This window comes from Marmota monax, unplaced genomic scaffold (assembly GCF_021218885.2).
Source record: "Marmota monax isolate L192 unplaced genomic scaffold, Marmota_monax_Labrador192_F-V1.1 WCK01_AAM20220418_F8-fsc00021, whole genome shotgun sequence".
NCBI classification, from domain to species: Eukaryota; Metazoa; Chordata; class Mammalia; order Rodentia; family Sciuridae; genus Marmota; species Marmota monax.
In genome coordinates, this window is record NW_026695228.1 from 4,776,512 (window position 1) to 4,794,584 (window position 18,073).

An 18,073-nucleotide genomic window follows, 5' to 3' on the forward strand; every position below is an offset into this window, starting at 1 on the left:
GCAAGGACCTGGGTTCAATCTCAAGCACTGAAAAAAAAATTAGTAATGAGAAAATGCAAAAAGAAAATGAAAATTTTACACTGAATTAAACAATTAAATTGGTGAGAATAAAGTCTGATTATAACAAGTATTGACAATGTGGAGAGTTAATGGGAAATATCACCCTGATTATGGAAATGTAAATGAGGAAACCACTTTGGGAAATAATTTAGCAAAATACAGAAATTTGAACATATCCAGATCCTACAATACCAGCAATCTCGCCTCTAAAGATGTTGTTGGCAGTTTTGCAAAGAAACCCTCAAATTTGTGTATATATGCATGGTTTGTGACAAAACATAGAGCCAATCTAAATCTCTATGAACTTTAGTATAAATACTCTGTAGTTTATTCCTATAATGTAGTTTATTCCTGTAATACAGGAATATTATTATTGCTGTAGTGGAATATTACAGAGCAGTGGAAATAAAGTGGCTCCAGATATCTATCTATCTATCTATCTATCTATCTATCTATCTATCTATACACACATACACACACACACACACACACACAGGCTGTGAAGTCACAGTCACTGTGACTTAGCATTTTCAAAATGTATCATAAGGGGCTGGAGTTGTGGCTTAGTGGTAGAGCGCTCTCCTAGCATGGGTGAGGCACTGTGTTTGGTCCTCAGCACCACATAAAGATAAATAAATAAAGGTATTGTGTCCATCTACAACTAAAAAATATGTTTTACACAATGTATTATAAAACATGTAAGTAGAAAAATAAGTAAAATAAAGGGAGATATTGCTTACAAGTACTTAAGTAAATAGAAAACTATGCAGGAAAACGTAAGAATGATTAATGACATTTCTGATATTAATAATCTCTAAAAGGAGCTAGAGGAAACAGCTGGTATGGATACCCACGGAGCTTTCAGGACATATTCTGTTAAATTGGGGGATTGGTTCACAGTGTTCTTTAAATCAAACATATGTACCGTTATCTAAATGATATATTTCAAAATACAAAAAAAACACAGAAAAGTAAATATCATGCTATCTGATGGCAAGTTTCACATCAGAACTTTCTGATATCTTTTTGTCAACTAGGAAACTGGGCTAGGTTGATTAACTTTCATTTCCGAGAGCCATTTAGAATTAACTGCTTTGTGCTAACACAGGGGATCATGGTTCCTGTTACCCAACCTATAAATAGATAAGCAAAGGTTATTTTAAGAGGAAAACAATGCCCACAGCTTGGAATGTTTATTTTAAAAGGTGTTCCCTTGGCTTGTGCCTTTTCAGCACAACCTTGACCTGAACGTTCCCCAGAGGACATGAGCTCCATCAGAACCTTCCCCACCCAGGCCACCATGTTCATCCATGACACCCTTTCACCTTTGTGGGCAGCAGGACCCATTGGTTTCTCATGGTCAGGCTTCACCTTGTTGCTTAATTATTTATTATTTTTAATTTATTTTCCTTCATTAGATGGCATCAAAACTGAGAATCTCAAAGTGTAATTTTGGTTTCAATCAACAAAGACCTTTTGAAGTCAAATCCATAATCCTGCTCTAAATACATTCAGGGATCAAAAATTATACCAAATCTGTCTTCAGGGATACCATTTCATAAGACTCCATAAGATGGTCAAAATTAACAAGAAGGTGCTGAAGAGATAATTCAAATACAAAAAAAATATATTTTAAACAACATTACTGGTGAAAATTGATGTGCAATGAATTGTGTATATTGTGCAAAATTTTGATGCATTTGATGTAGGTAGACATCCATGGAAACAGTTTTGCAATCAAAGAAAACACTTTTGCAACCCCTAAAAATTTCCTCAGGCCTCCTTGTAAACCACCTCTCCCTTCAATTCTCACCCTGCAGCTGTAGATCTGCTTATTTCTTTTCTTTCTTTCCTTTTTTTAAAAATTTATATAGATTAGCTTGCATTTAAGGATTTCATGCAAATGGAAACACACAGTATTTATTCTTTAGGGGAGGGAATCTTGCTTTTATCACTGAGCTTGATGATTCTGACATTTAGTTGTATTCTTTTATGTACCAGGAACTTGTTCTTTTTCTATTTCTGAGTAAGTACTCCAGCAAGAAAATAGTATTAATCCAGATTTCCCAGTCTGTATATTTTCATACTAGATGAAGGTCATATGAACAGTAATTACCCAGATTACTGTGGGCAGTTACTGTTGCATTACATGGGGCTGCCCAGCACAGGGGAACCACGGGGAATCTGAAGACACCTATACTGGAGGGCATTCCATTTGAATTATGAAAGTAGTATACTCTGCTTAAGAGATCCTAAGCTACGCTGCTTACAAAGCTTTAATAATCAGCTTCTTTAGTTTTTTTTCTATGTCCTTATATTGTAGGTATTAAAATTGATACCATAAATTTAGATTATCAAGAAAGATAAATTTATTTTATGTGGCATTCGTATTCTACAGCTGAAATTTAATTTATAATTGAGCACACATTTCACCTAGAGGCAGAAACTTCATAGTTCTATGTTTTGTTCCACTCCACCCCTCAGCCCTTTTAAACTTAGGTCTGCTTCTAACTTCTACAAGGTGTAACCCAGGTAGAGGGTAATGACTAGCAATTACTGAGATGAGATTCTCACCTGGGCTGTAGCTGTCTGCTCATGCAGCTAATTCTGTGTTCATTTTTGCATTCTCCACTACAACCCTTCAGGTCTGTATCTTATGACTATCATGACTTTTGTTATTGAAAAACATTTTTTTTTTCTGATGCTAGCTAAGTAGATAGGGCTTGGTTGATCTTTCTCAGACCCACCTTAGATATGTCAAGAAGATATCTCTATTCTTCCACTTTCATACCAGGTGGATATTTGAGCAGATCTCTGGGACAGTGCTGCTTGATAGAGTCTCCTCTGCTCTCAAGTCGCAGTATTATCTGAAAGCATTTTTTTCCTCCTGGGATAAACTCTAAAAAATGATTTTTCAGGCATTCAAGGATTCTTCACAGACACTTAGAATTATTCTTCTCTTCTGCTAATGAAGCCTTAATTACTGTGTTACTCTTGTCATGCAAAGCTCATTTTTTTTTCTTATTTTAAATACTTTTTTTTTCAAATGCTCCTTGGTTCCCCACACACATGCACTTCAGGTATATTGCCCTTCCTGGTGGGTTGGACACACTTCAGTGTATTTAATCCCAGTGTTGTATTCCTCAAGATATCACCAAACATTGTGTTAACAAAGCAAAATGCAGTTTCTTGGAATTTATGTAGTTGGAGAGAAGATAACACAACATGGTTTTAGAAGTAACTTGGAAGGGGAAGCCAGACATTGGATATTTACAGCACTTTGGGGTCTAGGCTGAAGCAATCCCAAAATAAGAAACTGAGCACAAATGGAAAAATCCTTGCTGGTAGAGTTTAGAGTTGGTCATCCCTGAGGCAAGGGTCTTGAAGAACATATTGATAGATATGTTTTTGTTGGTTAAGCAAGCTGTTTGCCCAGTGAGAAAACTATTATCTCTAGTAAGTTGATGTGTAGGAATTTCCTAAAGCAAATGGTCAAGTTATTTATTGGTTCATGGTCTTATCTTTCCTGGGCAAAGTTTCCCTGGAAGATACCACTAAGTCATTTTGACAGATGTCAAAATGTATTATGCAAACCTTACTGATGTAAAAGACCTCCAAACTTACTTATTTAGACCTAAACTTGGATTCACATAAAATTTTTAATGTTATTTTCAAGGTATAACCCCTTATCACCTCAGAATTTCTAGAAAATAGCTCCACCTATGGGGAATCAGAGAATAACTTTCAGAGGAGAAGACATTTTGAAGCAAGTCTTAAGAAAGGAATCAGATCTAAAGAAACAGAAAGGAGCAGGACAGCCTTTAGTAAGTATGTGTATAAATGCACACATGGGTGGTGACATTTGTGAAGGACATTGAGAAGGAAAAGTCTATGTTTGAAATAATTAGTCTGTCTGTGTGAGCACAGTAAAGCCAGAACATGATGTGTCCACATGCATGATTGAAGAATTCCTATAGCTTTAATTACATATTTGTAATCATTGAATGACTGCACATAGAAGACATTCAAAAAATGCTCGTGATATCATCACTACCAGATCACATTAAGCATTAAGAAGAGGTTTTATTGGCATTATAATCAGGCATTCAGGGATGGTTGAATCCCCAGTCATAAAGAAAAACAGCAAAACGAGAATTGCAGTATCCTTCATAGATGCAAATGCACTCTATGGTCCAATACAGGGCTCTAGGTTTAAAAGTACTTTTAGAACATGAGGCTTAGGGCTCTCTCTGAAAAGAAAAAAAAAAGTATAAACAGTGAGAAAAAATTGAATTTATTTTCTCACATACATATATAGTATCAGAAAAGAGCATTAGAATTTGTGAGACTGTGGGGTGGCAGGATTGTCTATAAAAAAAAAACAGGAAATATTTTCATGGAATGTGCTCCTTGGTTTATTTCAAATGTGTGCTTTGTTGTTTTGTTTTGTTCTAGCACTCAGTTCTCACTGGCAAAAGTCATCTAATCAACACCTGAAGTGCAACCAAAGCCAGACTAATTTTGTGGTAGGGCTAAAAGATGAGTAGGCAGAGGGATGCAGAGGGGACAGGGTACTGCTAGGTTTCTAAGCTCCTATATTCTTCTGTTTTTGCCCTCTGTATAAATTCAAATCTATTGAATACATGGATTTGCAGCTATTTTGACCTTTTCCAAGAGACCTAGAAATTCTGGATCCTGCCCTGTAAATCAAATTTCTATCCATGGATTCCCAAAGGAGCTATATCCACAGTGAATAATGCAAGCAAGGAAAACAATCTTGCTATATTAACAGGGGAGCTAATATCCATGGTGGAAAACTTTACATTAAAAGCTGGGTTGGCAGACTGGCCATATAGCTCAGTGGTAGAGTACTTGCCTAGCATGCATGAGGCCTTGGGTTTGATCCCCAGCACTACAAACAAAATAACAACAAACCCTGAGATGACAGATAACACTTAGCTGCATTTTTTTCTAAATACACATACATGTTTGGATTTTGAACTATTTAGATGGTCTTACTAAGGAAGGAAATTAAAAATAGTGGGAAAGAAATAGGGACATATCTATATGAAATAGCTGGCTTAAAATTCCCTAAGCACCAGTTGGGCAAAAAAGAGGAATCACACTTTGCTTTCAGAATTTATTAATATAAATTTTCCTTTTCCACTAGAAATTATGACCCGTTAACATGCCAAACTCTGGACAATTATACTAGCAAATTTTTCTTTTTTTAAATGAACAGTACAGCCAGAGAAGGGGTTCAAATTTCTTTTTAGGCCTTTCCTTTAGGAAGGAAGAAGGAGATCTACAAGACAGAAGGGCATCCAGAAGAATGCTTCTAGCACCACTGTGCAAACATCATTCTTACCTGTACTCTCTGCAGGTGGCTGCTGATGTCCTTATACTAGATGGCCACCTAGCTTAGGCCTGAGTGGAGCTAGGCCTAACTAGCTAACCTCCATATGAGCAGACTTTCTATAGTTTTCAGTGTATACCATAATGCTTCATTGTATTTATTCCATTATATGTACCCCTGTTAGCCTACCCTTCCCTATTGCCCATCTGTTGAGGGCTCTGATAATGGGAAGTACATGTAGATGTTCTCATTTGTAGACACCTATCTACCACCTGGATCATTCTATCACATGGTAGGAATTATAGCAGACTTTCTCCCATGCCACAAGATAGCTAAAGTCTCACCTTCCCAGCCTACCAGACTGCAAAGGGTAGCCAGGGAGCTGTTAAGTGTTAAGTACAAATCTGTTGCTATCTTCCTGGGAAAGCTTTTGCTCTACTAATAAAAATGACAGACATGGTTTATTACCAATCTCTCTTCTTCTTGCTTCAAATGCAGATGCTTGTCTACTAGTTGGTCTGCCACTTCATGCCCAAGTCTGAAGGGGAGGCTGAAAAGGTCACAAATCTTCAGTGCTGACACATTCCAGCCCCAGAACCAATACCAGCAGTTCCCTCCGTCTCACCTTGTTGCCACGTGAGAACAATAAACCCCTGCAAGCTCAGTCTAATACTAGTTTTCTATTCACATTCTTGACTCTTATAGAATTTATCTGGAAAGGAAACAGGAAAAAAAATCATGAAACTAAATCACCCAAATGGAAATTCACATCTGAGTTGAAAAAATAATCACCATTTTTCTTTTTTGCAATATAAACATTTACAATCTGCATCTGTGTGATACTTTCCCCAGGTGCATGAGATGGGGAAAATAGAAAGTGAGGCTGTTCTGGTTTTTTACTCATAAGTTCAAGGAACAAATATAGAAAAATGATTCTCCATAGAGAAGAAAAAAGCTGGGATTCAAATTTCAAGTGTCAAACTTTCCCAGTGCCCTGATCTTTGAAGCTGGATTCTTGGCTCAGATTTCACGGGTCCAGATGTCTGAAAAGATGCTTTATATTGCAACAATAGAACTATACCCTATATTTCTTTTATGTATTTAAATTGCTATGCATTTCTTCATTAAGAACACAGCAGATTTACCAAAAGAGAAATATATTAATAGGATAAGATATCTTAAGGAGTTACGGTTTAGCCTAAGCCAGCTGGGCTTAGCAATTCAGAGTATCATATTCTTCTAGATTATTATACTTCCAGGCAATAGTTATATATTTGAGTCAGCTTACTAGAAAAAAAAAGCGCTAGCAATGGAGTCAGACAAATTTGAAATTGAATTCTGGTTCCTCCATTTATAGGAGTATGAGTCACTTGCAGCAAGTATACTGGTTGCTTATTAAGACTGGGACTTTGGACAAGTAATTTAACCTATATCAATCTCAGCTTTTTCAGCTGGAAAAGTAATTACTAAAACTCTGCCATCGAGGTTTTGGTGAGAAGTTGAAAAACAAACCTGATAAATGGTATTAGCAATTATCATTAATATTTAACAGTTGGCAGACAAATATTCTCTCTTTCTGCAATATATTTTCCAAGAATGTCCCAAAGTGTCACTCTTTCTGGGATGAGGCTGGAGAAGGGTGATGATGTGCTGATCCAGTACTCCAAGTCTACAGTCTGTGCTTGACATTTCTGTGTATCTGCTTAAGTCATTTTGACCCATAGCAATTTAGAAAACAGATTAATCTGAGTAAAATGTTACTCTCTCTCCAGCATCCCATGGGTTGGCAAGACTGAAATTCAGAGGTGAAGTGGAGGTCAGAACCAGTCCCCTTTGGAAATCAGGGTTATAGATCCTTTGTAGCAAGCAAGAGACCAGGAGTTCCCCGAAGAATCCCTGTGGCCCTGTTCTCCATGACACAGAGAACAGAAGCTACACTGCCAGCCCCTCTGCTCCTCTGTCACTTAAAAGCTTAAACAGCTGCACTCTTTGCTAGTTTATTGATTTTGAATAAAGGAATTCTAGACAAGTTCTTTATTTGGTACAGTTTGTCCAGGAGGCTTATTACATGTCATAAAAGCGTGTCTGCCAGATTATTTCACTTGAATTATAAACCAAGCTGATTTTCTTTTAATGACAACCACCAAGCAACAGCTTCCAACACTTGAGACTTTTTCTAGTGAATAAGAAAGGCAAGTTAGGCAAATCACAGAGATTTGTTTGTTTGTTTGTTTGTTTAATTGAATGGGAAAATTAGGCTTGGATTTGCCTGAGTCTGAGACTTACCCTCAGTGAGCTAATGTTCTCCAGTGGCAGTGGCTTGAGCCAGACCTCAATTATAAGTTAGGATTTGCTATTAAATAGCTGTGGTTTCACAGCATTTCTGGGTCTCTGTGAACTCATCTGTAACAGGAGCTTACTTGTGTTACTTGATCACCAATGATACTACCAAATCAATGCTATTCTACTTCTTTGATTTAAAACGTCAGCATTACAAATTTGCCTGATGAGTGGTGATAACTAAATTGTTGTAACACCTTTCCTAGTCCCAAGGATGACACGAATGAGATCATAGTATATATGCCTAGCCTAGGCTACTAACTTAGTGTACACAGATTGCCTTCTTCAATATACCCAAGAACTATAAACATTAAATTTTTCTAGTAGTACTTTCTCTATCACAGAATCATTTACAAGCAGCTGACACATATTATTGATCCTTGTGGTTTATATTTATTGGAATCCTATTAGGCTATTTTACAGGACCCAGTTATTCTGCGTTGAAGAAACGCAGAGATGTAGATATTCTATTACTGTACAAAAGCAGAGACACTAACATGCCTGTAGTTAGGTTGACACGGGCCTACAGCACCACCTGTTGGCTAATGTGTTAATATTCACCACAGAGTACCAAGCGTTCAGAAAAGCTCATTTCCCCAACAGAAAAACAAAATAGCAGAATATGTAGAAGGCAAATTTTAGTTAAATCTACTTATAATGGAAAAGCAAAAACATTCCACTAAAAATTAGTGAGGCTACTTAATTCTAGATGGCTATGAAGTGGATGGCAGGTTTTCACTCACTTTTTCTAATAAAGCACTAGAGGAAAATGGAAAGGTAGAGTGGTAGAATTTCAGGGATGCTTTTAAGTAATAGCAGAACTTCTCATTAAAGAGATTTGTAAAAGTCAAGATTCCAGGTTGTGAGGTATCCCATGGTGCAGTGCTTGGCATTGAGGGTGTCAGGTCTAGAGCTCACTTGTTCCGATGTTTAATTCAAGGGTTTTACCCTAGGTAACTTTCTCTAAGATATATTTCAGAGATCTTCATAGTCTCTATTTTTAGGAGAGGGCTACTAAGAATCATAGGCTGTTTTCATGATATTCCTTATATAAATTCACACCATTCAAGAAACAGCAATTTAGTTAATAATTGCTATTTCTATTTGCTTGTTAAAAAAAAAAATTAACCACTGTTAGGATGTTTTCAGAATCTAAACATCCAAAGAAAAACTTCTCCCCTTCTCCTTCCTCAATTATTCCAGAAATTCATTCATTTTTCTCCCATTGAGATTGGGTGCCAAGTGAAGAAATGTCAATGAGAACTCTGTCTCCATTGAGACACAGGGTTCCTATGTCATGGTCTCCTGAAAATGCTAATTGTTCACTGGAGATACCCAAAAGCTAATGAAAAAAAGTAACTCCCAACCTGCTCCCCTATCCTGATTACATCTGTGAACCCATCGGAGGGGGATGGAGACTTAAACTGGGGCAAGGTCTGGAACAGGCCAATGCCACCTCACTGAAAAAAAAAGGGACCACCAAAGTCCAGCAGGGCTCATTTGGAAACAAGTCAGGAAACATCTACCAGGAACAATATTTAGAACTTGGTAAATATATTTTTTTAAGACATCTAACAATATATATTTTTTTTATTTTTATTTTTTAAAATGAGTGTTTCCTAGCAAGTACCTTAAAAGAAGTAACAAACTCAGCTCCCAAGAACAGTAGGGAGAGTGAGAATGTAGGAGTCAGGTTCTCCCTTCCTAGTCAGTGTGAGAGTGGATGGTGATGTGCAGTGGAGACTTCAGAGGGAAAGGAAAGCTGGTTGCATCCAATTGGATGCATTATCTGCTGCCTTGGTGCCTGCAAAGAGGTTTGATATGGGAAATATATGTGAACTCCCAACCTAATTGCTCATTCAGTCCTTGGCCCATCCAGAAATCTGAAGGTTGTTCATGATCCTCACCGGCCTTAGATACTTATCAATTGCACCATTTTCAGGTATCTTTGAATCTACCTTTCCCCTTCCCTTTCTACTCCCATTGCCATTCCTTAGCCCAAATGGTACCACAACTGCCTCATAACCAGTCTTCTTCCCTGGAAGTCATTTTTGCACATGGTCACCAGTCATTTAGAGATACAAAGTGGATCATGTCATTTTCCTGCTTAAAATCATTGACAGGGGACAAAATCTAAGCTTCTTAGCATGGCATATAAAACTTTCCAACTTGGTTAGAATCTTTTAGTCTAGCCTCATTCCCTGGCTCCACAGCTCCAGTCCTACTTACTATCCCATCTCCCCTTTGCTGCACGCCTGTCTGACTGGCCTCTCTGCTTATATTAACAGTCAATTCTTCTGGCCTGTTGTGTCCTTCACTTCCATCACTAGGCAAATTCTTATTTATCCTTCAAGGTCCATTTCCATTATCACTGCCCCTAAGGAGCCTTCTCCAAAGTTCTCAAGCAGGGAGTGTCTCTGCTATGCCTACTTGCGTTGGCTTGCCTATTACTTGTCTTTATTATTGCATGAAGATTATTGTGTAACTCCACTAGCACATTAGTCTTCCTTACACAGACTATGAGTTTGCTGATGTAAATATTCTGATCAATCTTTTTAACAGTTGACATTATTACCGAAAACCGTGATCACAATGATCATTGAAGATTGAGCACGGATCTACATTTGTGCTAAATACTAAAGCTGCAAAGAAAAGTCATGAATGATTTCCACAGTTCGATCACTCAAGGGCTACCTTTTATTCTTTGTTTTTTATTGGCACATTATAATTATGTACCATAGTGGAATTCATTATGACATATTATGTGCATGTAATTTGATCCATCTCATTCTGCAGTATCTTTCCACTCCTTCCTTTCCTCCCTCCCACTGACCCACTTACTCCGCACTAATGATTTCCCTTCTATTATTTTAATAATAATGATAATAATGTTGTTAGTTCATTATGATTATAATTATATATAAGGAGGATCCATTATAGTATATTTGTACATGGACATATCGTAATTTGGCAGATTTCATTCCCAGTGCTTCCTCATCCCCTTTCCTTCTCCCTCCGTCTCAATCCCCTTCCTCTATTGCTCTCCTTTCTGTTTTCCTGAGATCTCCTATGTTTTATTCCTTTTTCATCTCCCTCTAACTTCTGCACATGAGAGAAACTTTCTTTTCTGTATCCTAAGAATGTAAATAGTTTGGAGAGAGAAAAGAATATGTTCTAGACTGGCTGAACTCCATTGCAGCATGGTGATTCTTAGTTGTGATTCACCAAAATCAGTCGTGAAACATATTGTGTGCAATATGTGGAATTTTAGCTCTTACTTAATGATATAACATCTGTATAGATCTTTAGATACAACAGATGGCATCATCTGCATGATCTTGATTGTAATGTGCATCAATTTTTTCAAAGTTGAAAGCACTGTCCTATGCTTTGCCTGTGTACTTGGCAAGCACTGAATTCTAATTCAATATTCTTGGAATGAACAAATATATGAGTGGGTGAATGGATATGCTATTGAAATGATGGGCAGACAGATGAATTCGAATTTCTGATCCTTTTCCATGAATATCTGTTGCACTTGACATTTAAGTTTGAACTTTGGGGTGGATACTGTTTATTAATATCTGAAATGATTATCACCTTTCCAAGCTCTCCTGTCTGCATAGGCATAAAGACTGAAAACTACAATTCTCAGCTAAACTTGCCAGAGATGTAATTATGTGAGGCTTAAAGCAGAAAAGGAGAAGCTGCTATCTTCAGGTGGCAGCTGTGGTTAGACAAGTGGACACAGGCAGACAGACAACATGGGGCTTCTCTTGTAGCCATCAGACATTTTATAAGGAACGATCCCTGTTGGTGCCACAGGTAACTGACATATTTGGAAATGACTTTACTGAGATACTTCACCCTGTGGATGTCTTGAATGTTCTTGGACTGACCTTTATTCATTCAGCTTTTCAATAATTCCATTTTCTTGTAGTTAATTTCTTCTTATCCAAAATACCAAAAGTGAATTCTCAGTGATATAGATTCTTGATTGGAACCAAAAGAAAAAGGTTACTTATCCGATTGAACCTTTAAGTCCATGACAGTTACTGTAAACAAATGCACATACATATATATGTATGTATATACATATATACTCAACTCTGGCTTAAATACTGTTAGTGACTAAGCCTCATTGCTTCATAAGGTAGCTAATTCACCTCTAGGAGAGTGAAATTATTAGAAAAAAATTAAAATTCATTGTTCTTAACCTTGAAATAATTTTTCCTCATTATTTACTTATTTTCTAATTCTAGCTCCTCTACCTCTAGAAAGTTCTCAAACTCTGGATTCTGACAGTGTATGTAGGCAGTCATACCTAAGATCAATACCCTTAAATTTTGGGGTAGGGATAGGTAAGAAAAATGCCATGATAACTGTATTCTATATGTTTTCTTGGAGTGACAAATTTCAAAGTTCAGGTTTGATAATATAAATGAGGATATCTGATCTCTGGATAATAAGCGGACTAAATACCTTTAAATACCCATTATATTTGATTTCCTTGTACATAACATTGTGCTTCTCTATTGTCAAGCTGAACCAAACTGAAAAGGAAGTTTTAAACAAAAAGACAAAGGTTCTAAAGTAAACAGACAAAGGAGAGGTTGTTGACACTAATCAAAAGAAACCCATAGTGGCTACTTTAATATTAAGAAAAACTGCAGAGGAAAGGATATTATGAAGAATAAAAAGAATCAATTTATTTTATGAAAGTCTTACACATTTATGTGACTAATAAAAGAGCTTCAAAAATACTAGAGGACAGAGTATTGGTGGCACACGCCTGTAATCTCAGCAACCCCCGAGATTAAGGCAGGAGGATATCAAGTTCAAGGGCAACATAAACACTCAGTGAGACCCCCATCTCAAAAAGAAAGAAAAAAAAAAGGTGGATGGGATGATTTCATTCCCCAATGTCTCCCAAAATACTGGAAACTAAAACTAATGAAATTATAGTTGGATATTTCAAAACACTTTCTCAATAAGTGATGTAACAGTACAAGACAATCAGGAGTGATAAAGTAGATGTTAACATAGTTATCAACCATCATGATCCATTTGACATTTGCAAACTGGTCTACCTCAAAACCACAGAACATGGGTTCTTTCTAAGTGCATCGAATATTTACCAAAATAGACCATATTCTAGGCCATGAAAAGAGTCTCAGTAAATTCAATAGTCACAAAGTATGCTCTACGACTATAGTGAAATTAGATATTAAATAATAGGAGTATTTCTTGAAAATCCTCAAATATTTTAAAACTGAACAACAAATTTCTAAATGACCCATAGGTCAAGCAAAAATATCAAAAAGGAAATTAGAAAATATTTTGAACTGAGCAAAATGAGAACAGGACATTTCAGATTGTGTGGACCACATGCCTATATCTGAAAAGAAGAAACTCTCAAATCAATAAGCTCATCTTTTACCTTAAGAAACTGAATAATAAAAATTAATTAGATGCAAGGTAAGCAGAAGAAGGAAGTAATAAAGACAGAAAAAAGAATAGGAACAGAATAAATCAATTAAACTAAAAGCAGTTTCTCTGAGGATAGCAACGAAATTTGTAACATGCTAGCCAGACTGATGAGGAAAAACACAAAATGCACCATTTACCAATCTCAGGAATAAAAGAGGTAACTTAGAGTATAGATAGTATAGATACTAAAAAGAAATTTTAAATTAATAAATATTAACAAAGGAATATTACAAATACCTTTATGCCCCTATATTCAACAGTTAGATGAAATGGATTAATTCCTCAAAAGAAAAAAAAAATCTACCAAAACTCATTTAAGAAACACAGATAATCTGGTTAATGGCTCTGTATCTATTTTAAAAATTGAATTTATGTTTAAAAATCTTCCCACAAAGAAAATCCCAAATCAGATGTTTTTACTAGAAAATTATTTCAAACATTTAAAATGTAAATAAATTCAACTGTGCACTAATTTCTCCAGAAACTTGAGAGTTAGAATTCTTTCTAGCTTATTTTACAAGGATCAATAATACGCTGATACCCAAGGTAGGCAAAGATATGACAAGGAAAGAAAACAGAGACCCATTATCCTTGTTATCATAGATAAACAAAAATTGTATGATTGTTAAATCATTGAAAAGATCAAATTTAACAATGAAAAAATACAATGTATCATGACTGCATAGAAAGAATTTACCCTTACCCAGGGAGAAGTCTGGCTTTTGTCCTTGGCTCCTAGGGAGTAATCTTTAAACCCTTGAGATATCCTACCTGATAAAAATTATCTTTGTTTACCTGGGTGTCTACACCAAATTATTTGGTAATGTGATTCAGGGTGAAGGTTGGGTAATGCTGGTTCAATCTCTGGAGAGACTGGATATTAAGATTAGCTGTGTGAGCAGTTGACCATGTCTATGTGATAGAGCCTCAGTACTGACTCTAACCACCAACACGTGAATGGAACTTCTTAGGTGACAATATTCTGGGCAAACTGCCCCATATTGTTTCCAGGAGAGGAGTATTTTCTGTGGCTCTGCTTTGAGAGGAAAACTGAGAAACTGAAATCTTCACGACAACCTCCAAGAATCTCTTTCTTGATTTTTTTTTCAGCATCTTTTCCTTGTAATAAACCATAACCATGAGATAACTACTTTCACTGAGTTCAAAGAATCCTTTTGGCACATTATTGAAATTGAAGGTGCTCTTGGGGACCCACAAGCTTGCAGTTGATATCAGAAGTGAAGGTGGTCTGGTCTTGTGGACTGTTTGCTAACTTTGGAATAACTAAATGTGGTTAAGCCCAGGAATGCAAGGTTGATTTAATTTAAATATAACTCACCACATATCAGGCTATAAAAGAAAAACACATGTTCACTTTAGTAGATGAACAAAACATATTTGACAAAGTCCAAAATTCTTTATTGAAAAGCTCCTACAGCAACCTAGAAACACAGGTAGTCATTCCTCTACTTGATAAAAGACCTCTATGAAAAAAATCATAGATAGCATCATTCTTAGCAGTAAAAGATCATGTTTTCCCTTTAAAATTAGGATCAAGGAAAAGATGTCTACTTTCCCCATTTTTTGTTCAATATTACTGAAAGCTGTGCCCAGTGGTATAATGGGGAAAAGAGAACAAAAAGGAGAAAGAGAAGTAGGAAAAATAAAAGAAGCCCAAATTGGAAAGAAAAGATCGTCTTCATTTTGCCACCTATCATAATCATCTATGCAGAAAATTTAATAAAATCTATATAACCACTGTGAGAACCTGTAAATGAGTTCAACAAAATAGCAGGATACAATATAAATGTGGAAAGACTCAACTGCATTTCTATATAGAGACAACAAACAATTGGATATTAAAATAAAAATTGCCATTTAAAATAACATCAAAAAATGAAACATTTAGAAATAAATCTGTTAAATACTCATAGAATAAAAAACTGCAAAAAAAAATTGCTAAGAGAAATTAAGGAAGGCTGAAATAAATAGACATGCCATGTTCCTCTAATAGAAGACTCAGTATTGTTAAGATGTTAACTTTGCATATTCGTCTATAGACCGAACACATTCCTAGTCAAAATCATAACAAAACATGTTTTCTGCAAAAATTGATTGTTTGTAGAAATCATATGAAAATGTAAATTACCTAGAGTAGCAAAATAATAATAAATTACCTTGAAAAATAAAAAAAGGAATATTTGAAGAATTTTACTATCTGATTTTAATACCTATTACATGTATAGTTATAATAATAAGCACAATGTTGTGTTGCTGTTAATAACAGACAAAGAATAGAACAGAGAATAGAGTACAAAAATAGAGATACTTATAAATTGTCAATTGATTTGCATTAAAGTTGCAAAGGCAATTCAGTAGAGAAAAGGCAATGTTTGGAACAATTAGATGTTCATATAGCAAAAAAAAATATATATATATATATATAAATAAATAAATACTTTTGAATGATATGTTAAACCATGTAAAGAAATTAACTCAAAACTGATTAAAATCAGTTGGACATAGTGGATCATATCTATAATCCCAGCAACTTGGGAGGTTGAAACAGGATGATATCAAGTTCAAGGGCAACCTCAGCAGCTCATTGAGGCCAGAAGCAACTTAGTGAGACCTTGTTTCAGTATAAAAAATAAAAAGGGCTGGGGATGTAGCTCAGTAGTAAGTCTTGGGTTCGATTCCCAGTACCAAACAAAATTATTTAAAACCACAGATGTAAAGTTTTAAATTATAAGATGTCAGAAGGAAGTGTAGAAGAAAGGTTTTGTCATCTTTGTTTAGGCAAATATTTTCTTATAACCAAAAGCATGAGTTGTCTAAAAAACTAAATTGAACCTCATCAAAAACAAGATTTCCTGCTATTTGAAAGTCACTATTACATCAATGAGTGAGAAACTGCATACTGAGAACATATGTTAACAAATAATACCTAACACTGGACTTGTGTCCAGAATGTATAAATCATTCTCACAAACTACAAATGATAAAGCAAGAAGTTTAAGAGGAAATGGACAATCTGAACAGACACTTCACCGAGGTTTAAATGTATTTAAATATATAAAAATTTGTTCAATATCTATGGTCACAGGAAAACTATGAGATACCATGGCACATCTATTAAAAAGTCTGAAATTATAAATAGTGATGTACCAAGGGTCAGGATGTACAAATAGAAATCTCACGTGCTGCAGGTGAGTATAAAAATATGCAATCTATTTTGAAAATAGTTTAGAAATTTCTTTAAAAGATAAACATATCAACCACATGACTCAGTCATTCCACTTCCAGGTTTTCCACACAAGACTTAGTAGCCTGCTTTCACACTTGTTCATGAATGTTTGTTGGAATTTTATTTATCAGCTTTAAACTGGAAACAATGAATGGATAAGGAAATTGTGATACATCTATACAGTAGACTAGAATTCATCAATAAAAAGGCATGAACTATGATGCTCAAAAACATGGATAAATCTCTAGCTATACTAAGTGAAATTAAGCAAATAAAAAGAATAGAACATACTGTTGGATCCCATTCATTTAAGATTCTAGTAATGCCACATAATCTGCTATAACAGAGAGCATAGGGAAGTAGCACGGAGGGCCATAAGAAAGAGGAAACCTAACAAAAGAGGTGAAAGACTTATACAATGAAAACTACAGAACCCTAAAGAGAGAAATAGAAGAAGATCTTAGAAGATGGAAAAATATACCCTGTTCATGGATAGGCAGAACTAACATCATCAAAATGGCGATATTACCAAAAGTTCTCTATAGGTTTAATGCAATGCCAATCAAAATCCCAATGGCATTTCTTGTAGAAATAGAGAAAGCAATCATGAAATTCATATGGAAAAATAAAAGACCCAGAATAGCAAAAACAATGCTAAGCAGGAAGTGTGAATGAGGCGGTATAGCGATACCAGACTTCAAACTATACTACAGAGCAATAGTAACAAAAACAGCATGGTACTGGTACCAAAACAGGCGGGTGGACCAATGGTACAGAATAGAGGACACAGAAACCAATCCACAAAACTACAACTATCTTATATTTGATAAAGGGGCTAAAAGCATGCAATGGAGGAAGGATAGCATCTTCAACAAATGGTGCTGGGAAAACTGGAAATTCATATGCAACAAAATGAAACTGAATCCCTTTCTCTCGCCATGCACAAAAGTGAATTCAAAATGGATCAAGGAGCTTGATATCAAATCAGAGACACGCCGTCTGATAGAAGAAAAAGTTGGCTACGATCTACATTCGGTGGGGTCGGGCTCCAAATTCCTCAATAGGACACCCATAGCACAAAAGTTCATAACTGGAATCAACAAATGGGACTTACTCAAACTAAGAAGTTTTTTCTCAGCAAAAGAAACAATAAGAGAGGTAAATAGGGAGCCTACACCCTGGGAACAAATCTTTACTTCTCACACTTCAGATAGAGCCCTAATATCCAGAGTATACAAAGAACTCAAAAAATTAGACAATAAGAGAACAAACAACCCAATCAACAAATGGGCCAAGGACCTGAACAGACACTTCTCAGAGGAGGACATACAGTCAATCAACAAGTACATGAAAAAATGCTCAACATCTCTAGCTGTCAGAGAAATGCAAATCAAAACCACCCTAAGATACCATCTCACTCCAGTAAGATTGGCAGCCATTAGGAAGTCAAACAACAACAAGTGCTGGCGAGGATGTGGGGAAAAGGGTACACTTGTACATTGCTGGTGGGACTGCAGATTGGTGCAGCCAATTTGGAAAGCAGTATGGAGATTTCTTGGAAAGCTGGGAATGGAGCCACC